We start from the raw sequence: 8646 nt of genomic DNA on the forward strand, positions 1-8646 counted from the left end.
ACTAGGGCTTTCAGTATTGATTCCATTACATGACCGACTGGTGTTAGACTGTACCGCAGAGCACGTGTGCCATGCGGTGCAGCCGACCCCGTAATAAATTGTCCGCGGGCATAGAGCGCTGCGAACGCCAACCAGCCGTACCTATATATTGCATGATTAAATACTCTTCATAAACACATTTGCTAGACGCGCAGTGCTGAATATCCTGCACCTATGTACATATGTGCGTAATACACCTACACACACGTACTGATCGTTTCAACAGTAAAGGCAGCAATACGGGTTAGGGTATAATTACTGTCCATCGATCTCCATAAAGACACAACACAGAGGTGCCTTACAAGTTACATCTTCCCTAAAAAATTACCTGTCTCCTTTTAACGAAATGCTTTTTTCAAACATCTGTATTTCGATCGAAGTGTAGGCGTCATGCCAACCCATTTGATTTGAATTCCTGCGCAACATACATTTTGTAACCTTACTAAAGCTGTAGCACTGACATTTTTCGACACCCACGGGCCACGAGTCCATGACAGCGAAAAGTCGGCAGCCAGTGAACGGACAAAGAAAACCAGGACGCGTAAAAAACCTGTCCATCAAACAACAGGAACAAGTCAATCACCCACCCACAGAGCGTTTCGATGACAAAGATTCAGTCAGGATGGACACTGGACAGGCAGATTTGGCCGTCAGCAACAGTTGGACTGGGACATGACGTCACCAATGGGAAGCGTATAAAAGAACGCTTACTCGTGTGGCTTTCCAACAGAAGTCAGCCATGTCAAGCTCAATCTAAATAGAGCTGTTAAACCATATTACATACATACATACATAAAGGTTTATTTGACCACGTGACAGTCAACGACTGGTAAAAAGACCGTACATGAGCTGTGCAATGGTGGCACCACATGAAGAAGTGAAAAGCATCACAAAAATTAAAAACACAGTGCATTTCAAAAGAGCTCCGAACATATCTACGTGGGGATCACATCCTGTTCATTAGATCTATGAGTACAGGCACAGTGGACTGGACTTTTTATACCGCTCAGTTTTGGCCCGCGGTACGACAAACTTTCGCTGCCGGCGCAGAGGGCGCCTCACATTTGCCAGCTGCTCGCCCGGGTACAGTGGGTGGGCGGGGTTGGCGAGGATGTCGGCCGCCAGCTTGCAGAGGACAGCATCGCGACGCTCGCTCAGAGTCTCGAGGTTGAGGAGCTGGCAGGCAGAGGCGTAGTCGGTGTAGTTTTCGTATCCTATCATGATTTTGCAAGCTCTTTTCTGAACTTGCTCGATTGCTTGTGCTTGTTGCTGTGTTAGTCCCGTGTGCCACAGTTGAGAGCAGTATTCCAGACATGGACGAATGAAGCTGATGTAGACGGCGCGGATATCGCTCAGATCTGCATGGAACTGACGGAGGACTGTGAGCATGAACAGCCTGCGAGAGGCGTTTTTTGTGATATGATTTGTATTTGCCGTCCACTTTAAGTCAGAAGTAATATGGACTCCGAGAAGTTTCATGGTAGAGACGACAGGTACTGGTTCGTTGTTAATGATTACTGCGCCGTCCATATCCGTGTTGTGAGAGAAGTTGCAGATGAGTATATGACACTTTTTTCCGTTGATCTTCATGAGATTGTTCTCTGACCATGTTTCCGGAGTGGATGCGGCCGTCTGGGCTTTCTGAAGGACAATGTTTGCATCTCTTGCAGGAGACAGGATGCCGATACTGAGGTCGTCCACATACTTCCATCGATGATCTTCGGTAACTGCGCAGTCATTTATATGAGCCAAAAATGCAATCGGGGCGATTTTTGTCCCTTGGGGCGTTCCACACGTGGTAGTGAGCTCTGATGAGACAGGATTCGAGCCACCAAGTCGAACAACCTGTTTCCGCTCGTTGAGGAAGCTGGCTACTGTAGGCACGATGGAGGGACGAACTTGCTGGTCCAGTAGTTTCCTGAGCACGACATCATGGCTAACCAGGTCGAAGGCCTTGGAAAAATCGATCGCCAGGATGGCCGCAGCGTTTGAAGAGCTGTCTGTGTTCTTAGCCAGGAAGTCATATAGCGAGATCAGGTAATGTACCGTAGAGTAGCCTGGCCTGTTTCCGAACTGGTGTGGGTCAAGTGATGGGGTAATGTCAGCCATGATCCAGGTTGTCAAAAATCCTTCAAAGATTTTGGAGAAGAGCGGGGTGAGTGAAATGGGTCTAAGATCGTTGAAAGAGGTTGGAGGGTTGACCTTGGGAATGGGGGTGATGAAGGATAGCTTCCAAGCAGACGGAAATTTTCCGGAGGATAGCGAGGAGTTGAAGATGTGAGTGAGTGGCTGCGATAATTCGAAGGCAAACTCCTTGACCAGCCGTGCTGGTAGCTCATTCGGTGTGGTGGAGATGTTGGAGCGGATGCTGCTCAGTTCCCTCTGGACGTCAGCTCGTCGGATGACCGGTGGGGGTGCGTCCGCCGGTAGGTAGGCAGGGAATTCCTCCAGGTTGAGTGCCGGCAGCTGGGATGAGATAGATGCGAAGTGCTGGTTGACCGCTTCCGCCAGCGCCCCACCAGTCTCATACTCAGCGAAGTTTAGCTGTTCGTTCTTTACTCGGCCGGTCAGACTCTTGATTTGACGGTACCAAGTAGCCGGCTTTGCTGTCCTCATTCCTCGTATTTTCCTGTCGTAGAATTCCGCCTTGGCTTTGCGGCACAGATGAGTGGCCTTATTTCGTAGATGTCGCCACCGGTCGGACATGCCCTCGAGTCGGAAAACTCTGTGCTTCTGGGCAATGGCGTGTCGGACGGTGGCGGTGATGTGAGGCTTCCCTCGATGTCGTACTGGCAATGTCTTGGTAGGCAGAAACCGGTCTAGAGCAGTGGAGAGCGTTGACTGCAGCACCGCCACCTGTTCATCGGGGGAAGACGCCTCATATACGGGGGTCCAGTCATGTGCTGTGATCCACCTGCCGAATGCTCTAACTCCCGAGTCCGGCAGCATTCGCACGGTCGTTCGTTCCCTCGGTGTGGGCTGGATGGTGCGCGGTCGAGCGTGCACGATGACGTGCTTGGAGCGCCCGAGGGGCGACAGCATCACAGGCTCGTGATAATAGTCACCCAGATCGGTCAGGATGAGGTCCAGAACTGAGTCCCCGTGCGTGGGGGCTGTTACAATTTGATGCAAACCATTGAGCCGGCAGAGGGACTCAACTGGAAAGCTGTTGAAATCACCGCAGATGATAAATCGAGGGCAGTCATACAGGGTACGGAGCTCATCAATGGCGAACTGAAGGTGCTCCTCATATTTCACTCGCAGCTCTGCACACGAGCCTGGTGGGAAGTAGACTGTGGCGATGCAGATATTAGATGAACCTGCCGGAAGGTGTTTAGGCCGTAATTGAAGCCATATCACTTCAACGTCTTCCTCAGAGGGTTGGAGGCTATTCAGTAGCTTCACTGGAATAGACTGTCTGACGTAGCAGCCGACGCCACCTCCCCGACGATGCAGTCTGGGTCGCTGAAAGAAGCTGAAGCCGGGGAAATTTGCCTTGTCCTGATCGACCTGCCAGACTTCCGAGATGCAGACAACGTCAGGGGCATACTCCAGTATGTTCGCGTATAGCTCGTCCAATTTATTGTTGAGTGACGTGGGGTTGGTCAGGAAGATGGCAGGTGCTGGCTGTTTCCCTGATCCCAGTACCCTGCGAGTCTCCGCGATGCTGAGTCGGGCTGGGACCGTGATCGTTCGCTGTTGGTATCCTGCATCTCTAATGGCGATGGGACGGGGCCGCCGGTTAGATCCACAGATGGCACGGATTGGCTGATGTGAGCGGCGGACCAAATGTGTCAGGCGCGCTGGGAGACTGCTTCGGATGGTCTGGGCGGTTTTGCTATTCGCACCACCCCTCACCCTCTCACGCACCGCTAGAAGGTAAGCCCGGTCGTACGTGTTGTCAGCTGGCTTTCCACTGATGTATGTGTTGCGGGCCAAGTGCGAAGGCTAGTCCATTCGCGAATGGCCTAGTCCAAGTGCGATAACGCACTTGGACTAGGCCGTTTGCAAATGGACTAGTCCATGTGCGTTATTGCAGTTGGCCTAGGCCGTTTGCGAATGGACGGGCGTTTATGCTCCCAGTCCAAGTGCGAAGTCAGGCCAAGTGCGAAATATCCAGCAAAGTGACGTCAACTTGGCAAGTCAACTTGGCATGTGCAAAGTCCCGTGTGAAATGATGCGTGCAAAGTATTGGTAACTCAACCGGAAAATGCTTACACAGTCATGCTGAGGTCGCCTCTTCTTTACCTCACCCCACCCTTGCGTGTCGAATCGAGCGCCACAAACTCGACCAAGGTCAGGTCGGGTCATCAGCGGGGAGCCCGGAGCACGGTACTAATGGTCTCCGCACACCACGCGACTCTCCGCTGTTCGAAGGTCACGGGGATATTTGACTTCCCCAGATCCAGATCGGTGGCCGAAGCCTGGCCAGCGGCAACACGTTGCTATAATTTCCGCGTTGTGCAGGGTTCAGCGGAAAGTCGCATCCCGAATGGACCAGGTGTGTGGAGACCTTAACCTAGAGTTGCGCCAGCTCGCAGATCTGCTCCGGAGAACAAACTAAACATATAGGTAAACGCAGTGGCGTCGCCACGGATTTTCGACTAGGGGATCTGGTCGGACGGTCAGTCAAAGTAATCCCCACCAAATACTGAAAACTCCTCGGATTTAGACAATTTTATTTTGAGAATGCACCAAAATCGTTTTTAAAATATTTTATTTTATTCTTGATCGATTTTCGTGGCCAAAAGTGTGTGTGTAGGGGGGGGAGGGGGGGGGGGCGTCGGACCGGCATATTTTCAAGAATGTGTGTGTGGGGGGGTCTGGACCCCTCCCACCCTCCCCCCCGTCGGCGACGCCCCTGCATCGACCAGCGGTCCCCCATTCATTCGGAATCGTACCCCAATCCGAGGATCCATGCTTCCGGCGGCTAAGTGCAACGCCATAAACCCGTCCGTTCGCAAACGGCCTAGGCCATTCGCGAATGGCCGGCCATTCGCAAACGGACTAGTCCGTTTGCAAACGGACCGCCATTCGCAAACGGCCTAGTCCATTCGCGAATGGACTAGTCCGTTCGCAAACGGACTAGCCTTCGCACTTGGCCCGTAACATATGAATGACCGATGCTCAGAGTGTGCCGGGGCAGACATCGGTTGGTTTCACCACGTGAAGGGTGGCGCTCTACACGGCGGGACCCACTGGCCCCAACGCCTTCCTGCCGGCTGCTGTCCGCTGGCAGGCCCGGCCCATCCCGGGGTTCAGCCGTCCGGTCTCGTCCTGCATGGGCGGGTCCGGGGCTGCCTGTTAGGGGGATCAGGACACGGCCGCGGCTCGGACGCCGCTCGTACTCTATGGCACGTCTGCGGCGCGCCTGGACGTGGCGGCCGGCCCGTCTCCCCCTGCAGTGCCGCCTTACTCCGCCGCTGGGCGGGAGATTAATGGGTCTGTCCATGAGGGTTTCGCCCCTGGTCCGAGTGTCCGACGACCGTCGGAGTCGACGACGGTGAAACGTGCGGCGCGTGAGGCGGTAGATGACGACCGAGCCGTGTGATTGGCTGGTGGAGCTCTTCTAAAACCGGTAGAATTTTGGTCGAACGAAACGAGGGCCATGGCATAGGCCTTCGGTGGTCTTGAAGAGTAAAAACAAACTTGAATATTATTCGCAAGCCCACTAGATGAGGTACGAACGAAAATCACCACGCATTGCCGAAGCTAGCACTGTTCGACACCGCTGATACTTGAAAGAACACTGGCACTATTTCCGCGGAAAAACTAGTAAAACGACAGAGCGCGCGTAGGGCAGCGCTCTGTCATTGTCATATTCACGCATTTGGCAGCTACGATCTTGCAGCGATGACGTCAGCGTCGAGCTACGGCTTGCTCAGCGTGACCCTGCTTTTGTTCATCTCTACAACTACAGGTAAGATAAATATTCGGGCGAATGCTTTCCGGCCGGAGCAGCTTATCACCCCAATTTATCAGCATCACGGAACCCAAGATAATTGCTCCCTTAAGAGAAACCATTGGATGAAAAATTTGTGTTTACATTGCTTCCTTGCTGATACAGCCAGCAATTAATTTCTTTCACAATAACTGTCCGTCAAATAGCATAAACATGGTGTCTTCGTCTGTGCAGCACCTTCAACATACCCCATGCTTATCTGTTAGCATCCAGAGTCTAATAATGGTTCTCTTCTCCAATCCCACAAGATGCTCAAGATGCAGGTAGCCACGAATGTCTTCAGTGGACTCCATGGATTAATGCCGACCAAAATACAACTGACGGTGGCGACTACGAGCTGATCGGCTTCAATCTGGACATGGAGGGGGGCCGACCGGGCCCGGTGACCCGTGAACTGGCGCGGAGGGGCATCGTCTGCAATAACCCCGTGCAGGTTTGTACTGAGTGGGTGTCATACGAAATAGTTAATACCCGGGCGTTTTGATGCAACTTGGATCAGGAGTCCTTGTTTACTGAAGGTAGAGAATATACGCTGTAGTGTCTGCTTACTCAGCATGATGCTTAGTTCCTGTCTATCGAAATTCGATATTAACCGTTTTCACGACGGCCATCTGGTAGGTACACATTTGGTTCACATCTGGTGCAGATTAGGTGCAGATTTGGTCAAGTTAGGTTTAGTGTGTCTCTTAGCAGCTATCAGCTAGGGTTGCACTAATTGCTGATATGCCTGCTTTGTCATATTATCAGAGAGCATCATCGGTTAAAACACTGAAATAAATTGATAAAATAAAGATATTTGCTGTAAAAGAGATTAGGTGCAGATTTGGTCAAATTAGGTGCACTCGCCGGATAGCCCGTCGTGAAAACGGCTCTTAACATCGGATCAGGTTAGCCATAAACTGAGTTCATATGGGATATCCTTCCTAATCCTTTTCAGGTGGAATGTCGGGAGGCATCTAGCCACCACCGTCGATGGTTTGATACCGGGGACGCCTCTAGGTCACCAAGGTATGCCCGCTGCTCTCTCTCTCCGAAGGCATGGTGTGTCAGAACAAGTACCTAACCAACGGCAAATGTCACGACTATGAGGTGAGGATTTCGAGTACGGCCCGCCAGGCGCCAAATACGGACGAGATTAAAATACATTACATTGACAGATACATTAATTTGACAGCCTTAGGCTTTTAAAAAGTCCGAATCAGATGCCCCAGTGCCCTGTTCGCTTTCTTCACGGTGCTTTCGATGTGGGAGAAAAAGGTTAGTTTTTGATCCAGGATAACACCAAGATGCCTGATGGTGTCCACATGCTCGAGGGCACTGGCAGTGTTTCCGATGAAATAGCTTCTTAAAATGGGGGACTTTTGGAGTGTCGTCCGAAAAGACTTGCATTTGCTAGGGTTAAGTTTAAGTTTCCAAAGTTGGGGCCATTTGCACAGCCTTTCCAGATCCTCCTGCGCATCAGCTGTGCTGTGAATTTTCCTACAAATTTTGAATTCGTCTGTGAACATTGGACTAAAAGAGACGCCTTTCAATTTTGTTCTCATTGACTTTTTTATAAATTAAGTCCGAACCTTTTGAATGGAAGGATTCACAAGGACAGAGCCCCCGCTAAGCGAAGCTTGTTGCGTTGACCCTGCCCTCTAACCTCCGATCGCGCAATTCCGGTTCTATGGCAGAATTTGGAAGTGCGCACATAGCCGCGCACGGCCGGTCCCCTCACTGACATCGCCTGGCTACGGCCTGCCACCAACCGCAACCATACCTGTCAGGAGGCCCATAAACATCAAGCGCCCGTCGCGCTTCGAACCCGGACTGTTATAACCGGGAACGCGTGCTCTCACCACGCGGAGTCCAACGCTCTACCGACTGAGCTACGGGACCGGCTGATAATGGAGAGGTCGCAAAAATGACCTGACCTTAGGTCACCGATATCAAAATTCAGCGATAAATATTTTGAGCATACTATTGCTCTTATCAATCACTAAAAGTTTCAAAGCGATCGGTCACTCGATCTTGCTATGGCAGACATTGAAACTGTTTATATAGTGAGGTCATTTGACCTGACCTGGCGACCTGACCAGGGGTTCAGGGTGTTCAAACATCCCTTAGCAGGACGCGGGTTAAAAAAAACATAATAAATACATCGGAATTACACCAAAGGTTTATGCAGGTTCATAAATTAATTGTAACGAGGTTACTTCATTAAAGGGAAGTTTACTTTCCCGAAATAAGTTATTATAGTTCGTTTTTTTAAGTTCGACCCACACTGTAAACATCTCTTTGAACACAGCACGAGAATTGGTAGCTGAATTACTGAGAAAACTCGTTGGCGCACAATGATTTCGCAGGCGATCAATTGTATCAAAATTATTTCTACCTGGCTTCTTTTTCCCAGACTCGCAGCTCGGTTTTGCAGCCCCACAAGGATCGAGGACTTGTCAGGAAGCATAAGTAAACTAATTGATAAATCGCACGGCGTTTAACGTAACAGTATATCATCGGTGTTACTGTTACAAACTTATTTTGAAAATATTAATTCATATCTCCAACACAAAGTGCGCTAACCAGTTTTCTCAGTAATTCAGCTAGCAATTCTCGTGCTGTTTCCAAAAAGATGCTTACAGTGAGGGTCGAACTTAGAAAAA

Source organism: Amphibalanus amphitrite, unplaced genomic scaffold (assembly GCF_019059575.1).
Source record: "Amphibalanus amphitrite isolate SeventyFive unplaced genomic scaffold, NRLGWU_Aamphi_draft 001088F_arrow, whole genome shotgun sequence".
Taxonomy (NCBI): Eukaryota; Metazoa; Arthropoda; class Thecostraca; order Balanomorpha; family Balanidae; genus Amphibalanus; species Amphibalanus amphitrite.